Source organism: Dendrobates tinctorius, unplaced genomic scaffold (genome assembly GCF_039654945.1).
Source record: "Dendrobates tinctorius isolate UK_male_01 unplaced genomic scaffold, ASM3965494v1 ptg000063l, whole genome shotgun sequence".
Classification (NCBI taxonomy): Eukaryota; Metazoa; Chordata; class Amphibia; order Anura; family Dendrobatidae; genus Dendrobates; species Dendrobates tinctorius.
Window position 1 is genome coordinate 22,167,817 of NW_027361731.1, and position 14,970 is coordinate 22,182,786.

Here is a 14,970-nt window from a genome sequence, read left to right on the forward strand (position 1 = left end):
AGAGGAGACATTCAGAAAAGGCACATAAGTTGGCGGAGTGTTGGAAGGGAGCATTCCATCTTGCCTGGAGGTTGACTGAGTCCCTGACCCGGAGGACACGGCACAGAAGCGGGCACGACAGACTGTGAGTAAAGCTTTGGAACTACATGCCCTGGTGTCCTCCATTCCTTCCTGCGTCCATCCGCCTGGCACTGCTACATCCTCTGCGCCAAACACTACACCATCTAAGTGCCACTTCACCTATCCTGCCCCGGGACAACAGCTCTGCCTGTGGAGGGCTATAATATCATTGCTGCACCACACCATCTGTCCCGGAGGATCTGTCTGCAGCGTCGGCTTAACACCTCCCTTGCCGAACACCACAGGTGGTGTCACGAACTATTCCATTAACTACATTCCACCATTCACATCTTCCTATTACTTGGGTGCCCAGGGCCACGGTCTGGGTCACCGCTGTTGTGACACATCCCACTGATACCGGCCCGGTACCGAGTACCCCACAGCCCTGGGAGGGCGACCCACGTGCGGCGTCGCTACCACGGATGCCAACAAGTGCTGCTGACTGCAGCACAGCCACTGACACATCCGCTGTATGACAATGCCCAAGAGGGGGCGCACTTGTAGGGAAGGTGGACTGACGGACGGACCTGTCTGCAGTGGGAAGGCAGGGGTGTGGAGTATTTTGGATGGACTGCTGTGGTGAAAGATGGGAAACAGCTGGAGATAAAGAGGAAGGATGTAGTAGGGGAGTTTGACCATTAGAGGGCAGTGGAGAGTGTGAGGATGAGACTGAACAACTGCCATTGGCCGAAGAAACTGTCAAGTCATGGGGGGAAGGGTTACCAGAACGTGACGGAGATATGCTCAGCTACTTACCGGTAGCGGTGTTTTTCAGGAGCCCATGACAGCACCACGAGAGAGGGGATCCGCCCTTCAGGGACAGGAAACCTACAGACATAAAAAGGGCGCTTCAGTTGGATTACAGAGCATGAGAGGACCTCCCTGGTTAGTAGCAATTCATATACTGTATACACAGTCAAACTAAATATTCTTCACACCTGTGACTAACGTTTAACTGGAAGAAAAGGTGCTGATCCAGAACGTGAGAGCAGAGGGAGGGAATGTAAAGGTGCTGTCATGGGCTCCTGAAAAACATTGCTACCGGTAAGTAGCTGAGCATTTATTCAGTCGCCATGACAACACCAAAAGAGATTTACAGAGATGAAGAGAACTTAGGGAGGGATAACTGCCTCAAGCACCTTTCTCCCAAACGTGAGGTCGGCGGACCCGCTTAAATCCAATCTATAGTGGTTAAAAAACATGGATGGAGAGGACCACGTGGCTGCCTTACATATGTCCTCAATGGATACTTCCGATCTCTCTGCCCAGGATGTTGCCACGGACAGAGTAGAGTGCGCCCTTATGCCTTCCGGAATCTCCAGCCCACCTGCTGTATAAGAAAAAGAAATTACCTCCCTAATCCACCTAGCTAGGGTGTTTTTGGACACTCTAAGTCCTTTTCTAGCTCCCTGAAAAGATACAAAAAGGGCATTGTCCCTTTTCCATGGTTCTGTGGCCGAAATGTAACTACGGAGGCACTTCCTTACATCTAGGGAATGGAGCTTCTGTTCAGTTGGGTTAGTGGGGTTCGGGCAGAAGGATGGGAGGACTATTTCTTGTAGTCTGTGGAACTTTGAGGCAACTTTGGGCAGATACGAGGGGTCTGGCTTTAAAGAGACCCTATCTTCTCCAAACTGGGTGTATGGAGGTATCCTAGAGAGGGCTTGTAGATCACTAACTCTCCTGGCTGATGTTAGGGCAACCAACAGGGCAGTCTTGAAGGAAAGGATATTTATGGAGACAGAATCAATAGGCTCAAAGGGGGGTTCTGTTAAAGCTGATAAAACTAAGTTGAGGTGCCATGGAACCAGCTTCTGTTTACTGATGGGTCTAGATCTCGCTGCTGCTTTAATGAATCTTGCCACCCAGTAATTGTTTGCTAGGTTGCAGTTGTAAAAATGACCCTAGAGCCGAAACCTGGACTCTAAGCGTATTTGTGGCTAGACCCATCTCCAACCCCTTCTGAAGGAATTCCAGTATCTGGCCAATGTGGATTTTCTGACCAACCTCTGCCCCTGAGACTGATAAGAATCTTTTCCAGACTCTGGCGTAGATATTTGTCGTGGCGGCTTTCCTGCTTTTTAATTGGGTGTTGACTAGTCCCTGGGAAAACCCCCTCCCCCTTAGCAGCTCCCCCTCAAACTCCATGCCACTAGGTGTAAGTTGGAAACCCGAGGGTGACACACTGGACCCTGGGACAGAAGGTCCGGAAGCTCTGGGAGAATCCATGGCTGTGACGAAGACATCTTCCTCAGCCAAGGAAACCATGGTCTCCTGGGCCAGAATGGGGCTACTAAGATAACGTGAACCCTGTCCTCCTGGATCTTCCTCAGTACCATCGGAATCATATTCAGTGGGGGGAAGGCATACGCCAGGTCGAAGTTCCAAGGGATCAGGAGAGCGTCCACTGCATACGGGTTCTCTCTGGGATCCAGAGAACAAAACATAGGGAGTTGTCTGTTCCTTCTGCTGGCGAACAAGTCTATTTCTGGGAGTCCCCACCTGCGTTTGATCTGTCCGAAGATGGGCCTCTTTAGTGCCCACTCTCCCTGTTTGAGCCTGTTGCGACTTAGGAAATCAGCTGTTAAATTTTGTTTTCCTTTTACAGTATATGGAGGGCTGTAAGGGACAGAAGGTGAACCTCGGCGATCTGAAAGATACGATTCGCCACATCCATTAAGGGCCTGGATCAGGTTCCCCCTGGTGGTTAATGTAGGCTACAGTTACCTGGTTGTCTGAGAATAGTCTGACGTGTTCGCCCTGTAGGGACATAAGGAAAGCACTTAGAGCCCGCTCCATGGCTAACAGCTCCTTAAGGTTAGAGGAAAAATTCTGTTCTGACGGTGTCCACGCTCCCTGGACCCACCTATCCCCTATATGTGCTCCCCAGCTTCTGGGGCTAGCATTCGTGGTTAGAATTCGGGAGATCTGGTTTACCCAGGGAACTCCCCTACGCAGATTTGGTATCAGCGACCACCATCGTAGGGACTGAATGGTATTGTTGGATAAGGTAACTCTACCCTCGAGGCGACCTTCTAGCTGACGAGTGTTGTGTAAAATGTCCCACTGCAGGGTTCTGGTGTGGAATTGGGCCCAGAGTACTGCTGGTATACACGCCGTAAGTGAACCCAACAGTGACATTGCCCCTCTAAGAGTAATTGATGGATTGTCTATCACCCTGAGTATCTGACGCTGAATGTTGAATACTTTAGATTCTGGTAACCGACACTCCTGTATATCAGAGTCTAGGATAAGGCCGAGGAACTGTTGCACTTTTAGGGGCTGCAGTCGTGACTTCTTAAAATTAATGATCCAACCTAGACCCTGAAGGCTGGATATTACTTTCCCTAATTGGGTGGTGCAGTGAGACTCCGAGTGCCCCACAATTAGTAGATCGTCTAGATATGGGATCACGAGAATATCTTTTTCGTTCAAATGAGCCATAACCTCCGCCATTATCTTCGTGAAGACCCGGTGTGCCACCCCAAAGGGAAGTGCCCTGTATTGGAAATGGCATACAACTCCGCCCAGTGAAACAGCCACCCTTAGAAATTGCTGATGATCTGCGTGTATCGGGACATAATAATAGGCGTCTTTAAGGTCTAAGACTACCATAAAGCACCCACTGAATAGTAATTTAACCGCTGATTTAACAGACTCCATTTTGAAAGAGTGAATTTCAATGAATTTATTGAGGCTTCAGAGATTAATAATGGTGCGGAAGGAGCCGTCTGGCTTCTTGGCTAGAAAGAGGGTGGAGTAAATCCCCGTACCTCTTTGTAGCTCAGGAACCTTCACCAAGACACCCTTCTGGAGAAGATCCAGGATCTCTGCCTCCAACGCCTTCTGTTCTGTAGATGAAGAACGGATGGAGGTTAGAAGAAACTTCTCACGAGGAGTATGCTGGCACTCAAACCTCAGTCCTATTCTGATAATGCTCCGTATCCAAGGACTGTTTCAAATACGTGACCAGGCTGGGTAGAAGGACAACAACCTCCCCCCCACCTGGTCCGGCAGTCATTTCGGATCGCTGCGGTCCCGAGGGGTATTAAACATATACCCCCTACCTTTCCTCCTTGTGTCATATCTGGGTCTTTCTCTTGTTGTTCTCCTACGGTCAAACCACCTTCTGAAGGAATCTCGTCTGTAAGGTGGTCTTCCTAAGTAGGGGAAGCGTTTCTTGCTGTCGCCAGCTTTCTCTAACAGTTCATCTAGCACTTTACCAAATAAGTAAACCCCTTCGCATGGGATACCGCATAACTTTGATCTGGCCTGCATGTCACCTGGCCAACATTTGAGCCACAGGGCCCTACGGGCGGCATTGGAGAGGGCCGCGGATCTGGCTGCTTACTTCACAGAGTCTGCCGACGTGTCTGAGAGGAAGGCTGCCGCTCCCTGGGCTGTAGAGAGGGAGGAAAGAATGTCCTGTCTTGGGACCTTATCTCTAAGCTGCTCTTCCAACTGGTCCAACCATACCATTAAGGACCTGGCAGTGCACATGGCAGCGATCGCTGGTCGTAGGGCTCCAGCTGATGTTTCCCAGGTCCCCTTAAGGAACACATCCGCCTTCCTGTCCAGCGAGTCTTTTAGGCTACCAAGGTCTTCAAAAGGTAGGGACGTCTTTTTGCACGCTTCTTTTGAAGGCAGGAAGCAGGGAACCCTTCCTCTTGGGGTTTTTCCACTCCCTTGTGATAAGGGCACTAATCTTGTCTACCAATGGGAAGGACCTTCGATTTTTTCGGTCCAATCCCCGGAACATCGAATCCTGTACTGACTTTTCTGTTGGGGTCTCCTCAATCCCCATTGTGCTGTTTACCGCCTTTACTAGATGATTGACTCGCTCTAGAGGAAAACAGGAATGGGCCGATCTGGCTTCAGATGATGATGATGAGGATGAATGTGACTTTAACTCCTGCGAGTCACTATCAGAGACCAGAACGGGAGATCTAGGGGACTTCTCCCTGAACCCTGTGTCGGGAGATAGGGATCTGACCGAACCCCTAACCTCCTGCCTGACTATCTCCCGTATACTGGCGGTAAAGACAGCGGTCTCTTCTGTGACTAGGCGATGTATGCAGGGTCTACATAGCTTCCTTCCCTGACCGTCCGGAAGGAGAACCCCACATTCGGCACACTCTCTGTGCTTGCTCTTCCCAGAGCACTTTTTCCCCTGGCAGAATGGAGAGAGGGAACATAAGGGGAACAGAAAATCACCAAGGTGAACTTCCTCGCAGCTCACTTACCCTGGCTTTTGACAGAGCGGTACCGAGTTCGGTGGGGGGTCCATTGGAGCCGCCGATCCTTTACGGCTCGTGGACTTTTCTGGTTTGGCCTTCTGGGTAGATCTATGCTTCTCAGAGCAGCTGCTGCTGCTAGACCGCTGCTGGGATTTTTCTGAAGGCTGAGGCTGCGTCTGTGGATGCTCGTCCAGAGACTCTGCTTGCTCCTGCGACGCCATTATTAGTCAATACCGAGCCAGAAGCGCCTCGCAGCTGAACTGAGGCAGCTAAGTAGCCGGCCAACACCCTGTACCGCCACATATGGGGCTCGCAGGTGTCCCACATCCAGGCCTGCCGAGTACCCCTGATGTCCGGTTCTCCCCCGACCGTGCCCGTGGCGGGGACCAGAAACCCCTGACCGGGCACACGCCACCCCGGGTACGTCACATACACGCACGCCACGGTCACCCAGCTCCCCCAGAGGCGCCCCCCCTGATGTCACGGCCGCTGGCCACAGCGCACGTTCGGCGCATCATACCGCGCGACCGGGCCGCGTCACCGGTCCGCGCCCGTAAACCAGCGGCCCCTCCACCAGCGGAAGCAAACGCCCCGGGCTATGCCACGGACGCCCCCCCAGGGCCCGCGCCCCCCGCCGAAGGCGACCACCGCCAGGATCGGACGAGGAGGAACTGCCTGGACCTACTTACCCGGTACTGGCGTCGGGCCCCCAGAAGCAGGCTCTCCCCCTGAAGGCCTCTTCCACCTGCTGCCGCCTGCACCAACAGTCCCCCTGCCGTGCGGCCCTTCCAATACTCCAGACAGAGGCAGGGGACCCCCGCTGCCTGAACGGGCCTGCCGGGTATGGGATTCCATGCGGAAACACTCCAGACTCCTGAAGAAGGTATGTCTGAAGGGATCCCCTGTCAGGGACAGGAAACCAACTGAGGCGGGAGAGAGGGCCGCCCTTTTTATGTCTGTAGGTTTCCTGTCCCCGAAGGGCGGATCCCCTCTCTCGTGGTGCTGTCATGGCGACTGAATAAAAAAAGGCTGGGGGAAGGTTCTGGAAAGGCCAGTCAGCGAGGGGATCACAGGAGACAGCAAGGTCTGCTGAAGGGAAAGGGCAGAGAAGAAGCTCCAAAAGGGACTGACAGCTGAAATAGGCCACTGGGGGTGGCCCGGACAGGAGGGGCCACAGACAGAGACAGACTGGGGGAACCACAACAAGAACGGACTCGGACTGGTAAAACGCTGTGGTGGTAGGCTTAGGGCAGCCACAGTGGGAGTACCGCGAGGGACGTTAAGTACCTAAGAGCAAGAGAGTGAAGGTACCCGGTCCTGTGTTCGGAGTCGAACAGCTGCTGTGTGAAGCGGCGGAGATAGTCGAGCAGCTGCTGTTGAAAACTTGCGAAGGTAATCAAGCAGCTGCTGTGTGAAGTCGCTAATCGAGCAGCTGATGTGTGAAGCTGCGGGGCCTGTCGAGCAGCTGTTTTATAGAGCTGTGGAGCGTAGTGAGCAGCTGCTGAGTGAGCTGTGGGACGTGAAAAAATTACGAACAATAAAGAAGACCTGTTTTACACAATACTGTCTCTGTCTCGAGTCTGTCTGTGGCCAGTAACGGACCACCCCCCCTGTCGGTTACCCCACCCGTACCTGCTATTACCACACACTGTCGGACGCTAGTTCTGTGGAGCTATGCACTGTGGCCTGTAGCTTTCCACTGACTCTAAGACTAAGTCCCTATCCACACACGTAATATCAGAGGGAGGGGATCTTAATGAGTCATTTGCAGGTTCATGCATCTGTCATCATTCACTCAGGTAGCAACTAGAGTCTATGTTACATCATGGCCAAGCGGCCATGCAAACCTTTTATAGCCGGGACCTTCCGGAAGCTTCCAGATCCCAGAGATGGACCAATCAGATCTGGAGAAGGACCTGAGAATGTGACTTCTGATCTCCACTGGGAGATCGTCTTGTGAGCATGCTCAGTGGAGCAACGGAAGGACTTAGCCTCTGGAGCGATTTGCTACTGAGTAGCCTGCATTGCTATTGCTGACCCAAAAGTGTCAGCAACAGCCAGACCCACAGAGCAGGTCTGGGCAGAGCATCTGGAATGACGGGGCTGCTGAGCAAGCTCCTCTGTGGTGGATAGAGAAAGGGAGACCGCAGAATGTGAGGCTCTGGAATCCTGTTGTGCCACTGCAGCAACCCGACGCCTAACAATTCTGTATCACCAAGTTCACAGTCTCCTTAGCCGAGGGAAGACCGGCACAAGGAACAAAATGAGCAGCCTTAGTCAGACAATCAAGCACCACTAGAATCAAATTCATGCCACCAGAAGTAGGAATATCCACAATGAAGTCCATAGAGATTGAGCCCCTTAGCACCTCCAGATTTGGATTGTAGGTGACTACTAGAGGTAACTGTAGCAAAATATTTTTGTATCCCCGGTAGTGATGAGCGAGTATACTCGTTGCTCTGGTGGTCTCCGAGTACTTTGGCATGCTCAGAGATATAGATTTCATCGCCTCAGCTACATGATGTGTGACTGCTAGACAGCTTGAATACATGTGTGGAATGCCTGTTTGTTAGGGAATTCCCACATGTATTCAGCCTGTCTACAAGTCGCAAATCATGCAGCTGAGACGAAGAAAACGAAATCTGCGAGCACGCCAAAATACTCCGACATCACCCGAACTCCCAGATTTTTCTTTCTCTGTCACTATTAAAAAATGACCTTTCAATATTAGGGCTTTTAGATCTGCCATACTGTGCCCAGGTCTAGAGAAGTGTATTCCTACAGGCGGATAATAGATAAAGTCCCCATACCCAACACAAAGCAGGGCTAGAAGATCATGGAGTCTTCTTCATGTACATCCTCCATATACCCCGTACACACACGGCTCCGCTCCGTACACCTCGTACACACACGGCTCCGCTCCGTACACCTCGTACACACACGGCTCCGCTCCGTAAACCTCGTACACACACGGCTCCGCTCCGTACACCTCGTATACACGCGGCTCCGCTCCGTACACCTCGTACACACGCGGCTCTGCTCCGTACACATCGTACACACACGGCTCCGCTCCTTACACCTCGTACACACACGGCTCCGCTCCGTACACCTCACACACACGGCTCCGCTCCGTACACCTCGTACACACACGGCTCCGCTCCGTACACCTCGTACACACACGGCTAAGCTCCTTACACCTCGTACACACACGGCTCCGCTCCGTACACCTCGTACACACACGGCTCCGCTCCGTACACATCGTACACACACGGCTCCGCTCCTTACACCTCGTACACACGTGGCTCCGCTCCTTACACCTCGTACACACGCGGCTCCGCTCCTTACACCTCGTACACACACGGCTCCGCTCCATACACCTCGTACACACACGGCTCCGCTCCGTACACCTCGTACACACACGGCTCCGCTCCGTAAACCTCGTACACACACGGCTCCGCTCCGTACACCTCGTATACACGCGGCTCCGCTCCGTACACCTCGTACACACGCGGCTCTGCTCCGTACACATCGTACACACACGGCTCCGCTCCTTACACCTCGTACACACACGGCTCCGCTCCGTACACCTCACACACACGGCTCCGCTCCGTACACCTCGTACACACACGGCTCCGCTCCGTACACCTCGTACACACACGGCTAAGCTCCTTACACCTCGTACACACACGGCTCCGCTCCGTACACCTCGTACACACACGGCTCCGCTCCGTACACATCGTACACACACGGCTCCGCTCCTTACACCTCGTACACACACGGCTCCGCTCCTTACACCTCGTACACACGCGGCTCCGCTCCTTACACCTCGTACACACACGGCTCCGCTCCGTACACCTCGCACACACACGGCTCCGCTCCGTACACCTCACACACACGGCTCCGCTCCGTACACCTCGTACACACACGGCTCCGCTCCTTACACCTCGTACACACACGGCTCCGCTCCTTACACCTCGTACACACACGGCACCGCTCCGTACACCTCATACACACACGGCTCCACTCCGTACACCTCGTACACACACGGCTCCGCTCCGTACACCTCGTACACACACGGCTCTGATCCGTACACACGCGGCTCCGCTCCGTACACGTCGTACACACATGGCTCCGCTCCCTACACCTCGTACACACACGGCTCTGCTCCGTACACCTCATACACACACGGCTCCGCTCCGTACACCTCATACACACACGGCTCCGCTCCGTACACCTCGTACACACACGGCTCCGCTCCGTACACCTCATACACACACGGCTCCGCTCCGTACACCTCGCACACACGCACCTCCGCTCCGTACACCTCGTAAACCCCTCCTGACCCCACACATAAACTTCCCCTCATCCAGCACCATGACAACCAGCACAGCAGAGTCCTGCACACACTGAGGCCCCTGATCATGTGACCCCTGACTCCTCCCCTCCTCTGACCTCATCACAGGTCCTGTGCGCACAGAGCAGCCATATATGTGGAGTGCGGTTCTGCGGGTGGAGGTAGGTGTTGGAGGCTCCATTATTCTGTATGTGGAGTGCGGGTGGAGGGGGGCCCCAGGCAGCTCACGGGGGGCAGAGATAGTGAATGGGTTTCCAGGCAGCACACTGGGGCCCCAGGCAGAACACGGGGGCTCCAGGCAGCACACAGAGGCCCAATCAGCGCACAAGGGGCAGAGACATAGAACGGGGTATATTCTGGCCCAGAGGGGTGTAAGTGGCCTAGGCCACTTTAACCACGGGTATATTCTGGGTGGGGGATTAATCTGGCCTGTTAAAACTCACTGCTCTAAAGTGTGGCCTAGTGTGCCTCTCCACCCACCGTCCGCCCCCATCAACCACATCTGCTGCTTCTTCCTCCTTCTTCACTGTGGTAAATGTTCTCACACAAGTCTCCGGCCTCAGAACCTCCACTTGTTTACCCACTACAGTTGCGGTGAGTGACAGCCCATCAGCTGTTACGGAAGTGGACATGCCTGCTGTTCTTGACAGATCTCAGTGACCAAACACATCACATCTTTCTCAATACACCATAACGTCTCCGTCTGCACCGCATTCACAGTCCGGGAGTTTCTTGTGTTCTCCATACTCCACCCTCTCTGCACTGGAGGAAGCCCTTGGTCCCGCAGTTGTGGTCACGTAAAAAATGGATCCTCCTACACATGGCAAAGCTAACAGCTTGAACTTCACCATCTCCAATCCGTTTGCCATGGAAATGCTGCTTTTCCGCCTGGTGTATGCAGTCCTTTTCCGAAACCTGATGGCCATCGCAGTCACACAGTACCAGTTGCACTGTCGCCATTACTTATGTAAAAAAGCTTTGCCTGCACTACGACAGCATGTCACAGACAACATCAGCCACTCCTTGAAAAAAATCAATGTCTGCCAGTCTGCATTTCACTACTGACTCCTGGGTGGCTGTGGGGACAGGCGTGGAAGCGGCTGCTCTGTAAGTCTTGGAATCCCCAAGGCTTGCAGTACATTTTGGGATGGAGAAGTAAACCACTACACAGCAGAGGATGGAGAACTAAACTACTAGACAACAGGGGTTGGAAAAGTAAACTACTAAACACCTAGAGTTGGATAACTAAACCACTACAGACCAGGGGATGGAGAAATAAACCACTAGACGCCAAGGTGTCAATAGACACCAATTCTTGGCATAACCAAGGCTTGTGGGACAAACCTCTGTATCTAACACTTCCTCCACTGCTCTTGCCTCCTCCATCTCTTGTAGGACCTCCACCTGCACCTTCATCCTCTCTCTTAATGAGACACGCATTCCAACATTGAAGAGAGAATCCCCCTCCCTCCGTACTGGGCAGCCAGGTCTCGCCACAATCGGGCAGTGTTTAAATTAATATGTCTTGGAAATCACAGTCACACAGCTAAAGAATTGTGGACAGCTATCCAGGCCGAGTTTGAACAATGGCAGTCTCCACACAAACTGGATGCAGGGAATGGGCTGTGCGATAATGGTGCACATGCCTTGCATGGCTCACGTCCTCAACCTGGTGGTACAGAAATATCTCTACCACTATCGGGCATGGATTCGCTGCTGCAGAAAGCACTGTCAATGTGTTGTCACTTCCGCCGTTTGCACCACGTAGGTCATCGACTTGAATCGCTACAGAGATCTTCCAGCCTACCGGTTAATCGTTTTATGTGCGATCTGCCAACATATTGCAGCGACTGTGGCAGCAGCAACAAGCCCTAGTGCAATATGTCCTTTTGCATAGCCTGGGCCAACATAGTAGAGATGTGGTGAAAATCATGCTTACATAGTGAGCGCAGATGAAGGACCTTTGCACCCTTCTGCACAGTTTTGAAATGGCTATTAAGATGGTTTTCGCTGACTATGCCATCATCAGCATCACTATTCCGGTCATCTACATGCTGGAGCACACTTTAAATAGTCTGCGGGAGGTTGTGGTGGTCCCAAAGGAAGATGTGGAAGTGATATCAATATCTCAAATTTCCAGACTGTTGTCGCACAAGCGGGTGCCATGGGAGGGTGGATTACAGCGATCGAGGGGTGGATCATGGTACCTGATAAACTGTTGGTGAAGGTACAGGAACAAATGAAGGAGGAAGAGGTGATGGGCATGCAACAGTCAGGAGAAGAGAATAATGATCCCCTCTCTGTTATCCGTGGTTGGCGGGAGAGTATATAGGAAGCAAGCCTGTGTGTTACCCTGTCAGCATTACACAATGTAATCGGACCGCATGGAAGCGCCCCACATATGAGCGAATTCTTGCTGCACTATCTACAACATGATGACCATATTTTTAGGATTCGAAATAGTGCTGACTACTGGGTTGCCACGCTGTTCGATACAAGAGTACATTTTGCCAGTTGTTTTCCCCCTGTAATTGGATACGCATATGCTGCTGGAGTATTGAAACACGCTTGTACACAAAATTAAGAGGTTCTTTTCCCCAAGACTGCAGTCACGCACAATTAGAGCATCAGAATTACAGAGTTCCAACCCTGGGAACATGCAAGAACAGTGGCAAAAGCAATTTCTGTGCATCATTTCACACATTTTTTAGACCAGCACGTGTACCAGCAGAAGAGAGTGCAAGTGTGACACTTGAATGACTGGAGAGGATGGTGCAGGAGTATGTTCAGCTCAGTATCAATACTATCAGGGAAAATTTGGACCCTTTTGCATTTTGGACTTCATTAATGTATGAGTGGCCTACCTTTCATGAAGATGAGCAAGTCATGGATCTCCAATGACTTTTGCACCCCAATCGCAGACTGGGTGATGGTGTAGTTTTCAGTAGGCTGCATCGATCTTGCGTTATTATAGTATGTGACACCTTTGTCGTGGATCTGTGCCTGCTGTTGCTAATGTTGCTAACAATTTTTGGAAATATGGAGATTCTTAAGTTGTGTCTTCATCTGGTGGCTTGCCTGTAGTGGAAGGAGTGTCAGAGCCTCATTAAACAATTTCCACTCTGGGGAAATTGATGACCCTTTAGTGGTGTCTGCTCCTAATTTTTGGAAATGTTGGGTCTTCCACATGTTTGTTGCCTGAATTTGGCAGGGTTCTCAGAGCATCAGGCCTACACCTGTCACTCATCCACCTGTTAATGATCAATGTTTAGGCTAGAAATGCAGGTCCAAGCCCTGCCACAGACCCTGCCCCATTCATCCATGCATTCAATTATACGAATAGTACTCTGGTTGGGTTGGGCGGTTGGAGAGTTAAGGTTTCGGGACAAACTAGGGTTATTCTGGTGCCAACTCTGAGCTCTGCACTGTGTATCATGTTAAGGTGGAGTAAGAGGAGGAGAGGACACTTATTGCAACGCTTGCCATCTACTTGAGCACATGCTGTTTCTGGCCCTCATTTACAAGGCTTACCGCTGTGTGGCTGCACAAGAAAGGGAGTTGAGTATTCTGTCCAGTAACACAAGTTGGCAGTTGTCTTTGGATAGGACGAGGTTTGTTCAGTAGAGCTTTCAGCAACATTACAGCCTACCCCAAGTAAACCTTGAACACCAAGCCTGTTCACCTTCCACCACAACCTTACTTTTTCCCATTCATGTTGGCTGTACCCTTCCCCTCTTTTAACTGGCTGTTTCACAACTCTAGGCCCAGACCTGTAAGTCACCTGTCACTAATTTAATAATCATTATTTATTGGCTGATATAGTGTGGCTAGACCACAGAATTAGCACAAAAGATTAATATGTTGAAATGTCGACTGGTGCCTGCATCAGAGTATTATCCCAAATGACTTTTATTAGTAAATGTGACCTCTGGAGTCCTGACTTCAGCTCAGTATTAGCCCAAATAAATTTGAGTAGGAAATGTGGACTGTGGCCTGCACAACACTAGTAGCCATAATGATTTAGATTAGCAAATGGGATCTCCTGAGTCCTTCCCCTCATCAAACACGACCCCCCCCAAACCTAGGAAAAGTCCTAATGTCACGATTCAGCTGTCCCGGGTCACCTGACAAGGAGCTGCTTCACTGTCCCTAACAGTAGGGGGTGCCCTAGCTCACCCTATTCCCTGGATACTGAAGGTGAAGATGCCGGGGCAGCCACCCTTGCCTTACCTCTTGAGTTACCCCTCCATCTGTTCTCTTCCCCACCCAGGGAAGAGGGGTGCTACAGTGCACCGCAGTACACCAAACCAACAGACAAGGCTATACAAACAAGGGTAAACTGAAAACACCATGCATACAAATATTTACTCCCCTATAACAGAGGAATGCATCGGGAAGTGGAGGCCCAAGTAGAGGAAGGAAGGGAATTACCACACTTACAAACCACACAACAGTCACAGATAACTCCTCAAAACTCCTTCTCATGTGAACACCTCGCCTCCTAAGCCATGAAACAAATGTTAGCTCTGACGTGTTTTTGAATCAGGACCCAGATTATAAAGGGAATAGGAGTGGCTAAGGCTGGTTTCACATTTGCGCTTTTGTGCGCTGCGCATCGTGCGCACCCGTGCGCATGCGCACTGCGCACCTATGTTTAACATGACGTGCGCATGGTCTTGCGCACACTTGCGTTTTCGTGCGCATGCTTTTTTTGTCTTTTGCGCCAGGCGCGCCAGACGCAACATGTTGGATTTTTTGGTGCGCCCTGTCTCGGCAAAAAAACACATGCGCACGCTTGCGCACGGAATGCGCAAAAACAACACATTGAAGTCTATGGGAACGCATGCGTGCGCATGGTCTTGCGCACGGTTGCGTTTTTTTGCGCATGCGTTTTTGAGTGAAACAAGTCTAGAATGTTCTCTAGACAATGGAAAAAATGTCACACCTAAAAACGCATGTGCATAAAAAAACGCAAACGCATGCAAAAACGCATGTAAAACGCAAGCAACGCTGCGTTTTTTTGACGCATCAGCGTGCGCATGATGTTAAAAAAACGCGCGTTTGTTTTACGTTTTTCTTTGCGTTTTTTATGCGCACGATGCGCTGCGCAAAAAAACGCTAATGTGAAACTAGCCTTAGCGAGTACAGCTGAGAGTTCAGAGTTTCCAACATGGTCGATTAACCCATGTTCTGCCAAAAGAAATAAACACCATTAAAAAGAAGTGCTTTTCAGCACAGGAGTAGGAGCAATTGGACGCT

The 14,970-nt window shown here is 51.4% G+C and overlaps 1 pseudogene; it reads left to right on the forward strand.

The window, feature by feature from the left end:
* The window catches only part of LOC141094356 (uncharacterized), a 118,830-nt pseudogene that overhangs the window by 33,337 nt on the left and 70,523 nt on the right, over nt 1–14,970 (forward strand).